Source organism: Agelaius tricolor, unplaced genomic scaffold (genome assembly GCF_023055355.1).
Source record: "Agelaius tricolor isolate 1412-34295 unplaced genomic scaffold, bAgeTri1.0.p SCAF_153, whole genome shotgun sequence".
In the NCBI taxonomy this organism is placed as follows: domain Eukaryota; kingdom Metazoa; phylum Chordata; class Aves; order Passeriformes; family Icteridae; genus Agelaius; species Agelaius tricolor.
Window position 1 is genome coordinate 90676 of NW_027269413.1, and position 8491 is coordinate 99166.

The 8491-nt window shown below is 48.9% G+C and overlaps 1 long non-coding RNA gene across 1 annotated transcript; it reads left to right on the top strand.

The window, feature by feature from the left end:
* The first annotated feature begins 1743 nt into the window (after positions 1-1743).
* Positions 1744-3999, top strand: LOC139586922 (uncharacterized). Its single transcript, XR_011678079.1, has 2 exons — positions 1744-2371; positions 2403-3999. It is a non-coding gene; the product is annotated as an uncharacterized lncRNA (long non-coding RNA).
* Positions 4000-8491: the final 4492 nt, after the last annotated feature.

The following is an 8491-nucleotide window of genomic DNA, read 5'->3' on the forward strand; positions in this document are numbered from 1 at the left end:
TTTTTGTGGATTTTTGGGGGGGATTTTTTTGGATTTTGGGATTTTTTTTTGTTGTTTTCTTTTATTTTTGGAGGGGGGTTTGGGAATTTTTTGGATTTTTTGGGGGGATTTTTTCGTGAGATTTTTTGGGTTTCGTGGATTTTTTTTGGCAGCACCTTTGTGTCACCTGGGCTGGGTTTTTGGGATAATTTCAGATAATGTTGGGATAATTTTTTGGGATCATTTTGGGATCATTTCAGAGATGATTTCAGGATAATTTTGGGGATAATTTCAGAATAAATTTAGGATCATTTCAGTACCATTTCCTGATAATTTCAGGGTGTAATTTCCTGATAAATTTGGGACAATTTGGGGATAATTTGGGATAAATTTGAGGTAATTTCGGGTAATTTGGGGATAATTTGTGGATAATTTTGGGGTAAATTTGAGATAATTTCAGGGTAATTTGGGGATAATTTGTGGATAATTTGTGGATAATTTTGGGATAATTTGGGGATAATTTGTGGATAAATTTGGGATAAATTTGGGGGTAAATTTGAGATAATCTCAGGGTAATTTTGGGATAATTTGGGGATAATTTTGGGGATAATTTCAGGATAATTTGGGGTTATTTCTGTCCATTTTTGGGTTATTCCAGTCTCGTTTTTTGGGTAATTTTATATAATTTTGGGGTTTTCTCTCCCCAAGGCGGTGGCGCTGTCGCTGTCCCCGGCCCGGGGCAGGTGGCAGCACCTTTGTGTCACCTGGGCAGGGTTTGGGTGTCACCTGGGCGGGGTTTTTGGGATAATTTCGGGCTAATTTGGGTTATTTTGGTGCTTTTTTTTGGGTTAATTTTGTACAATTTCGGTATTTTTTTGACCCTGAGGTGGTGGCGCTGTCACTGTCCCCAGCCTGGGGCAGGTGGCAGCACCTTTGTGTCACCTGGGCTGGGTTTGGGGTCACCTGGGTGGGGTTTGGGGTCACCTGGGTGGGGTTTGGGGTCACCTGGGCGGGGTTTGGGGTCACCTGGGCGGGGTTTTTGGGATAATTTCGGGCTAATTTGGATTATTTCAATGCGTTTTTTTTGGGTTAATTTTGTACAATTTCCGTATTTTTTGTCTCTCTCAGGCCGTTGCTCTGTCGCTGTCCCTGGCTCTGGGCAGGTGGCAGCACCTTTGTGTCACCTGGGCGGGTTTGGGGTCACCTGGGCGGGGTTTGGTGTCACCTGGGTGGGGTTTTAGGGATAATTTCAGGATAATTTGGGTTATTTTGGTGCTTTTTTTTTTTGGTTAATTTTGTACAATTTCGGTATTTTTTTGACCCCGAGGTGGTGGCGCTGTCACTGTCCCCAGCCTGGGGCAGGTGGCAGCACCTTTGTGTCACCTGGGCGGGATTTGGGGTCACCTGGGCGGGGTTTGGGGTGATCTGGGCGGGGTTTGGGGTCACCTGGGCTGGGTTTGGGGTCACCTGGGCTGGGTTTGGGGTCACCTGGGCGGGGTTTGGGGTCACCTGGGCGGGGTTTGGGATCCCCCGCGGGAGGGGGGAGGGGCTCGCCCCAGGCCACCCCCTGAGACCGCACGGGGTGGTGGTGCTGGGCCAGGAGCAGGTGAGGGGACACCTGGGGACAGCTGGGGACAGATGCACCCAGTTGTGTCAGAGTGAGAGCCCAGGTGTGCCCAGGTGTATTTCCCGTGCCCAGGTGTGTCTGAGTGCCCCCAGGTGTATCCAGGTGTGTTACCTGTGCCCAGGTGTGTCCCCAGCTGTGTCCCAGGTGTGCCCAGGTGTGACTCTGAGTGTGCCCAGCTGTGAGCCCAGGTGTGTTTGAGTGTCCACAGGTGTGTCCCCAGGTGTGTCCCAGCTGTGTCCCAGGTGTGTCCCCAGGTGTGTTACCTGTGCCCCTGAGACCGCACGGGGTGGTGGTGCTGGGCCAGGAGCAGGTGAGGGGACACCTGGGGACAGCTGGGGACAGGTGTGACTCTGAGTGTGCCCAGGTGTGTCCCAGGTGTGACTCTGAGTGTGCCCAGGTGTGTCCCAGGTATATCTGAATGAGCTCAGGTGTGAGCTCGGGTGTGTTTTGAGTGTCCTCAGGTGTGTATGAGTGTGCCCAGGTGTGTGTGCCATGCCCAGGTGTGTCCCCAGGTGTGTCCCAGGTGTGCCCCAGGTGTGTTACCTGTGCCCAGCTGTGTCCCCAGCTGTGTCCCAGGTGTGTTACCTGTGCCCCTGACACAGCACAGGTGCTGGTGCTGGGCCAGGAGCAGGTGAGGGGACACCTGGGGACAGCTGGGGACAGATGCACCCAGGTGTGTCTGAGTGAGAGCCCAGGTATGCCCAGGTGTGTCCCAGGTGTGTTTCCCGTGCCCAGGTGTGTCTGAGTGCCCCCAGGTGTATCCAGGTGTGTCTGAGTGCCCCCAGGTGTGTCCCAGGTGTGTTACCTGTGCCCAGGTGTGTCCCAGGTGTGTCCCCAGGTGTGTTACCTGTGCCCCTGAGACTGCACAGGTGCTGGGCCAGGAGCAGGTGAGGGGACACCTGGGGACAGGTGTGTCCCAGGTGTGTTCCAGGTGTGACTCTGAGTGTGTCTGAGTGTGCCCAAGTGTGTCTGAATGAGCTCAGGTGTGTTTGAGTGTCCTCAGGTGTGTCTGAGTGTGCCCAGGTGAGGGACAGGTGGGAGCCCCAGGTGTGCCCAGCTGTGATTCTGGGTGTGTGCCCCTGTCCCCAGGTGTGCCCAGGTGTGACTCTGGGTGTGCTCAGCTGTCCCCAGGTGTGTCCCCCTGTCTCAGGTGTGTCCCCAGGTGTGTCCCCTGTCCCCAGGTGTGTCCCCAGGTGTGTCCCCTGTCCCCAGGTGTGACTCTGGGTGTGCTCAGGTGAGTCCCCCTCTCTCAGGTGTGCCTGTGAGTGTCCCCAGGTGTCCCCAGGTGTGTCCCTGTCTCAGGTGTCAGCCCCAGGTGAGTTCAGGTGTGTTCGAGTGCCCCCGTGTGTGTCTGAGTGTGCCCAGGTGTCCCCAGGTGTCCCCAGGTGTGACTCTGGGTGTGCTCAGGTGAGTCCCCCTCTCTCAGGTGTGCCTGTGAGTGTCCCCAGGTGTCCCCAGGTCTGTCACCTGTCTCAGGTGTCAGCCCCAGGTGAGTTCAGGTGTGTTCGAGTGTCCCCAGGTGTGTCTGAGTGTGCCCAGGTGTCCCCAGGTGTGCCCAGGTGTGTCTCTGGGTGTGCTCATCTGTCCCCAGCTGTGTCCCCTGTCCCCAGGTGTGTCCCCAGGTGTGACTCTGGGTGTGCTCAGGTGAGTCCCCCCTGTCTCAGGTGTGCCTGTGAGTGTCCCCAGATGTCCCCACATGTGTCCCCTGTCTCAGGTGTGTCCCAGCTGTGGTACACCTGTCCCCAGCTGTGTCCCCCTGTCTCAGGTGTGTCCCCAGCTGTGTCCCCAGGTGTGTCCCCAGGTGTCCCCAGGTGTGACTCTGGGTGTGCTCAGGTGAGTCCCCCTGTCTCAGGTGTGCCTGTGAGTGTCCCCAGATGTCCCCAGGTCTGTCACCTGTCTCAGGTGTCAGCCCCAGGTGAGTTCAGGTGTGTTCGAGTGTCCCCGTGTGTGTCTGAGTGTGCCCAGGTGTCCCCAGGTGTGCCCAGGTGTCCCCAGGTGTGTCTGAGTGTCCCCAGGTGTCCCCAGGTGTGCCCAGGTGTCCCCAGGTGTGTCTGAGTGTCCCCAGGTGTCCCCAGGTGTCCCCAGGTGTGTCTGAGTGTGCCCAGGTGTCCCCAGGTGTGTCCCAGGTGTGTTCGAGTGTCCCCAGGTGTCCCCAGGTGTCCCCAGGTGTCCCCAGGTGTGTCCCAGGTGTGTCTGAGTGTCCCCAGGTGTCCCCAGGTGTCCCCAGGTGTGTCCCAGGTGTGTCTGAGTGTCCCCAGGTGTCCCCAGGTGTCCCCAGGTGTGTCCTACACCCCCCCAGGTGTGAGCTCAGCTGTGTCACCCGTCCCCAAGTGTCTCCTTTTCTTTTATTGTAACAGAGATCATAAATTAATAAACGATGAATTAATAAATCATGAAGTAATAAACCATGAAATAATAAAGCATGAAGTATTAAAAAATGAAATATTAAACAACGAAATATTAAAAAATGAACTAATAAATAAATATTAAACAATGAAATTTTGAACAATGAAATATTAAACGATGGAATATTAAACAATGAATTAATAAATAAGGAAATATTAAACAATGAAATATTAAACAATGAAAAATCAAACAATGAAATATTAATGAAATATTAAACAATGAAGAATCAAACAATGAAATATTAAAAAATGAAATATTAAAAAATGAAATATTAAACAATGAAATGTTTAAAAAATAATTAATAAATAATGAAATATTAAAAAATGAAATATTCAACAACGAAATATTAAACAATGAAATGTTAAGCAATGAAAAAAATGAATTAATAAATAAAGAACTATTAAAAAAGGAAAAATTAATGAAATTTTAAACAATGAAATATTAAACAATGAAATAGTGAACAATGAATCAATACATAATGAAATATAAAGCAATGAAAAATCAAACAATGAAATATTAAAAAATGAAAAATTAAACAATGAAAATTTTAAAAATGAAATATTAAAAAATGAAATATTAAACAATGAAATGTTAAACAATGAAAAAAATGAATTAATAAATAATGAACTATTAAAAAATGAAAAATTATTGAAATTTTAAACAATGAAATATTAAACAATGAAATAGTGAACAATGAATCAATAAATAATGAAATATTAAGCAATGAAAAATCAAACAATGAAAATCTAAAAATGAAATATTAAAAAATGAAATATTAAACAATGAAAAATTATTGAAAAATTAACCAATGAAATTTTTGAAATATAACAATGAAATATTAAACAATGAAAAATTAAGCAATGAAATGTTTAACAATGAAATAATAAACTATGAAATACTAAACAATGAAAAATTTAAAAATGAAAAATTAAAAAATGAAGTATTAAAAATGAGATTTTAAACAATGAGATATTAAAAAATGAATTAATAAATAATGAAATATTAAACAATGAGATATTACACCATGAAATATTAAATAATGAAACATTAAATAATGAAATATTAAAAAATGAATTATCAAATATCCCGGGGACCCTAAAACAGCACCAGAAACACCGGCCCAGGCTGGCCTGGGCAGCACCAAACCAAATGAAATAAAATAAAATGAAATAAAATTAAATAAAATAAAATGAAATGAAATTAAATTAAATTAAATTATTAAAATAAAATATAATAATTAAAACTAAAATAAAATATGAAGAAAAATAAAATCAAGTGAAATAAGATGATATAAAATATAATGAAATAAAATAAAATGAAATAAAATGAAATAAAATGAAATAAAATGAAATGAAATGAAATGAAATTAAATTAAATTATTAAAATAAAATATAATAAATAAAACTAAAATAAAATATAAAGAAAAATAAAATAAAGTGAAATGAAATGAAATGATGTAAAATAAAATGAAATTAAATAAAATTAAATAAAATGAAAGAATTAAAATAAAATATAATAATCAAAAATAAAATAAAATATAAAGAAAAATAAAATAAAGTGAAATGAAATGAAATAAATTAAATAAAATTAAATAAAATGAAAGAATTAAAATAAAATATAATAATTAAAAATAAAATAAAATATAAAGAAAAATAAAATAAAGTGAAATAAAATGAAATGAAATGAAATAAAATAAAATGAAATGAAATAAAATATATAAAATAAAATAAAATGAAATAAAATAAAATAAAGAGATTTAAAAAATTAGGGAAAAAAAAGTAAATAAAAAATAACATAAAATATAAAAAAAAAATTATTAAATAAAAAAAATGAAAGAGAAAAAAAACCCAAAAAACCCAAAACAAAAAAAAATTAAAAAACCAAAAAAAGTAAAAAAACCACAAAAAACCAAAAAAACCAAAAACCAAAAAAATTTAAAAAACCAAAAAACCCCCAAAAAACCCATTAAAAAAAAACCAAAACAAAAAACAAAAAAAAACCCAGAAAAAAAGGTGGTAAAATGAACTAAAAAATCAAAAAAAGGAAATGCCGTAAAGCGCGGCTGTCACAAAATGGCGCCGTAAAGCGCGAGTGTCGCAAAATGGCGCCTGTCGTAAAAGGGCCGTAAAGCGCGGCTGTTTCAAAATGGCGCCCTTAGGAGCGACTGTCGCAAAATGGCGCCGTAAAGCGCGACTGTCGTAAAAGGTGTCGTAAAGCGCGACTGTCGTAAAAATGGCCGTAAAGCAAAACTGTCGCAAAAGGTGCCGTAAAGCGCGACTGTCGCAAAAGGGGCCGTAAAGCGCGACTGTCGCAAAAGGGGCCGTAAAGCGCGACTGTCGTAAAAATGGCAGCAAAGCAAAACAGTCGTAAAAATGGCCGTAAAGCGCGACTGTCGCAAAAGGTGCCGTAAAGCGCGGCTGTCGTAAAAGGGGCCGTAAAGCGCGACTGTCGTAAAAGGATGCCATAAAGCGCGACTGTCGTGAAAGGCGCCGTAAAGCGCGACTGTCGCGAAAGGGGCCGTAAAGCGCGACTGTCGCAAAGGTGCCGTAAAGCAAAACTGTCGCAAAAGGGGCCGTAAAGCGCGGCTGTCGTAAAAGGGGCCGTAAAGCGCGACTGTCGTGAAAGGCGCCGTAAAGCGCGACTGTCGTGAAAGGCGCCGTAAAGCGCGACTGTCGCAAAAGGTGCCGTAAAGCGCGACTGTCGCAAAAGGTGCCGTAAAGCGCGACTGTCGTAAAAGGATGCCATAAAGCGCGACTGTCGCGAAAGGTGCCGTAAAGCGCGACTGTCGCAAAAGGTGCCGTAAAGCAAAACTGTCGCAAAAGGGGCCGTAAAGCGCGACTGTCGCAAAAGGTGCCGTAAAGCAAAACTGTCGTAAAAGGGGCCGTAAAGCGCGACTGTCGCAAAAGGTGCCGTAGAGCGCGACTGTCGCAAAAGGTGCCGTAAAGCGCGACTGTCGTAAAAGGGGCCGTAAAGCGCGACTGTCGTAAAAGCGGCCGTAAAGCAAAACTGTCGCAAAAGGTGTCGTAAAGCAAAACTGTCGCAAAAGGTGCCGTAAAGCAAAACTGTCGCAAAAGGTGCCGTAAAGCGCGACTGTCGCAAAAGGTGCCGTAAAGCAAAACTGTCGCAAAAGGTGCCGCAAAGCGCGACTGTCGCAAAAGGTGCCGTAAAGCGCGACTGTCGTAAAAGGTGCCGTAAAGCGAGACTGTCGTAAAAGGGGCCGTAAAGCGCGGCTGTCGCAAAAGGGGCCGTAAAGCGCGACTGTCGTAAAAGGAGTCGTAAAGCGCGACTGTTGCAAAGGGGCCAATGAAGCGCGCCTGTCGCAAACGCGGCCGTAAAGCGCGACTGTCGTAAAACTGCCGTGAGTTTTGGCTGTCGTAAAAGGAGCCCATTCAGCAGAGCCTTTGCACACGGGTGTTTCAAGCGCTTTTTTGGCCTCTCCCGCCGCGCCGTGGCTGCCGCGGGGCCGCTCCCGGCCCTCGGGCGCTGCTCCAGCCCCGTTTGCTGCACGGGCCGTGCCCGCAGCCGCCGCCCCGCCCCTTTTGCGAGCTCCGCCTCTTGCGGCCGCCGCGAGTTTGCAGCGGGAACCGCCCCCCTCCTGCCCTTGGCACCGCGCGGCTTCCGTACCCGCGGCCCCGCCCCCTCCTCCCTTTTGGCACGGCGCGGCTTCCGTAGCCGCGGCTCCGCCCCCTCCCGCCGCCGCCGCTTCTCCCCCGTTCCCCGCGAGTGCGGCCGCTCCCGTCGCCCCCCCCGTCCCCCTCGCCCCCTTTGCCGACCCAGCGGGGCGGGTGCTGGCCCCGGTCCCGCCGCTGCTGCTGCGTCTTTGCCGTTCCCTGCGGCTCCCGGCTCTGCGGTGCCGAGCGCGCCTGGCGCGGCCGCGGTGCCGCCCCCCCAACCCCGGCGTTCCGAGCTGCCCCCGGTCCCGGCACGGCACCGGAGCGCCCCAGCAACCCCGTGCCGCCGCCGCTGCGGCGTCCATACCGGCGACCGCGGCTTCTCCCGTGCCGCCGCTCCAGCCCGGCGTCCCGGCAGCGCCGCCCCGGCTCCCAGCGGCCGCACGCCGCGCTCCGGCCGCCCGACCGGCCCGCCGCAGCTCGCCATGGCCGCCCCGCCGCCCCTCCCGCCTCCCGCCACCCCCCCGGGATCATCTCCCGCTGCCGGGGCCGCTCCGCCGCCGCCGCCGCCCGTGGTCGCTTCCCCGCTCCTGCCGCCGCCGCTGCTGCCGAGCCGCGCCTTCCCCCCGCAGCCCTCCCGCTTCAGCGCTGCGGCATTGAGCGGCTCCGCCGCCTCCCGCAGCCGCGGCCGTCCCGGCGCTCCCTCCCGCGGCCGTAGCCGCGGCCCCGGCTCCCGTTCCTGCAGCTCCGCCGCCTCCTGCACCCCCCCCCCCCCCGCCCGCCGTCGCCGCCGCCATTTTGGCTCCCTCACGTCGCCGTAGCGACGCAACGCGCATGCGCAGTTGCTACAACTCCGCGCCGCTTCCGG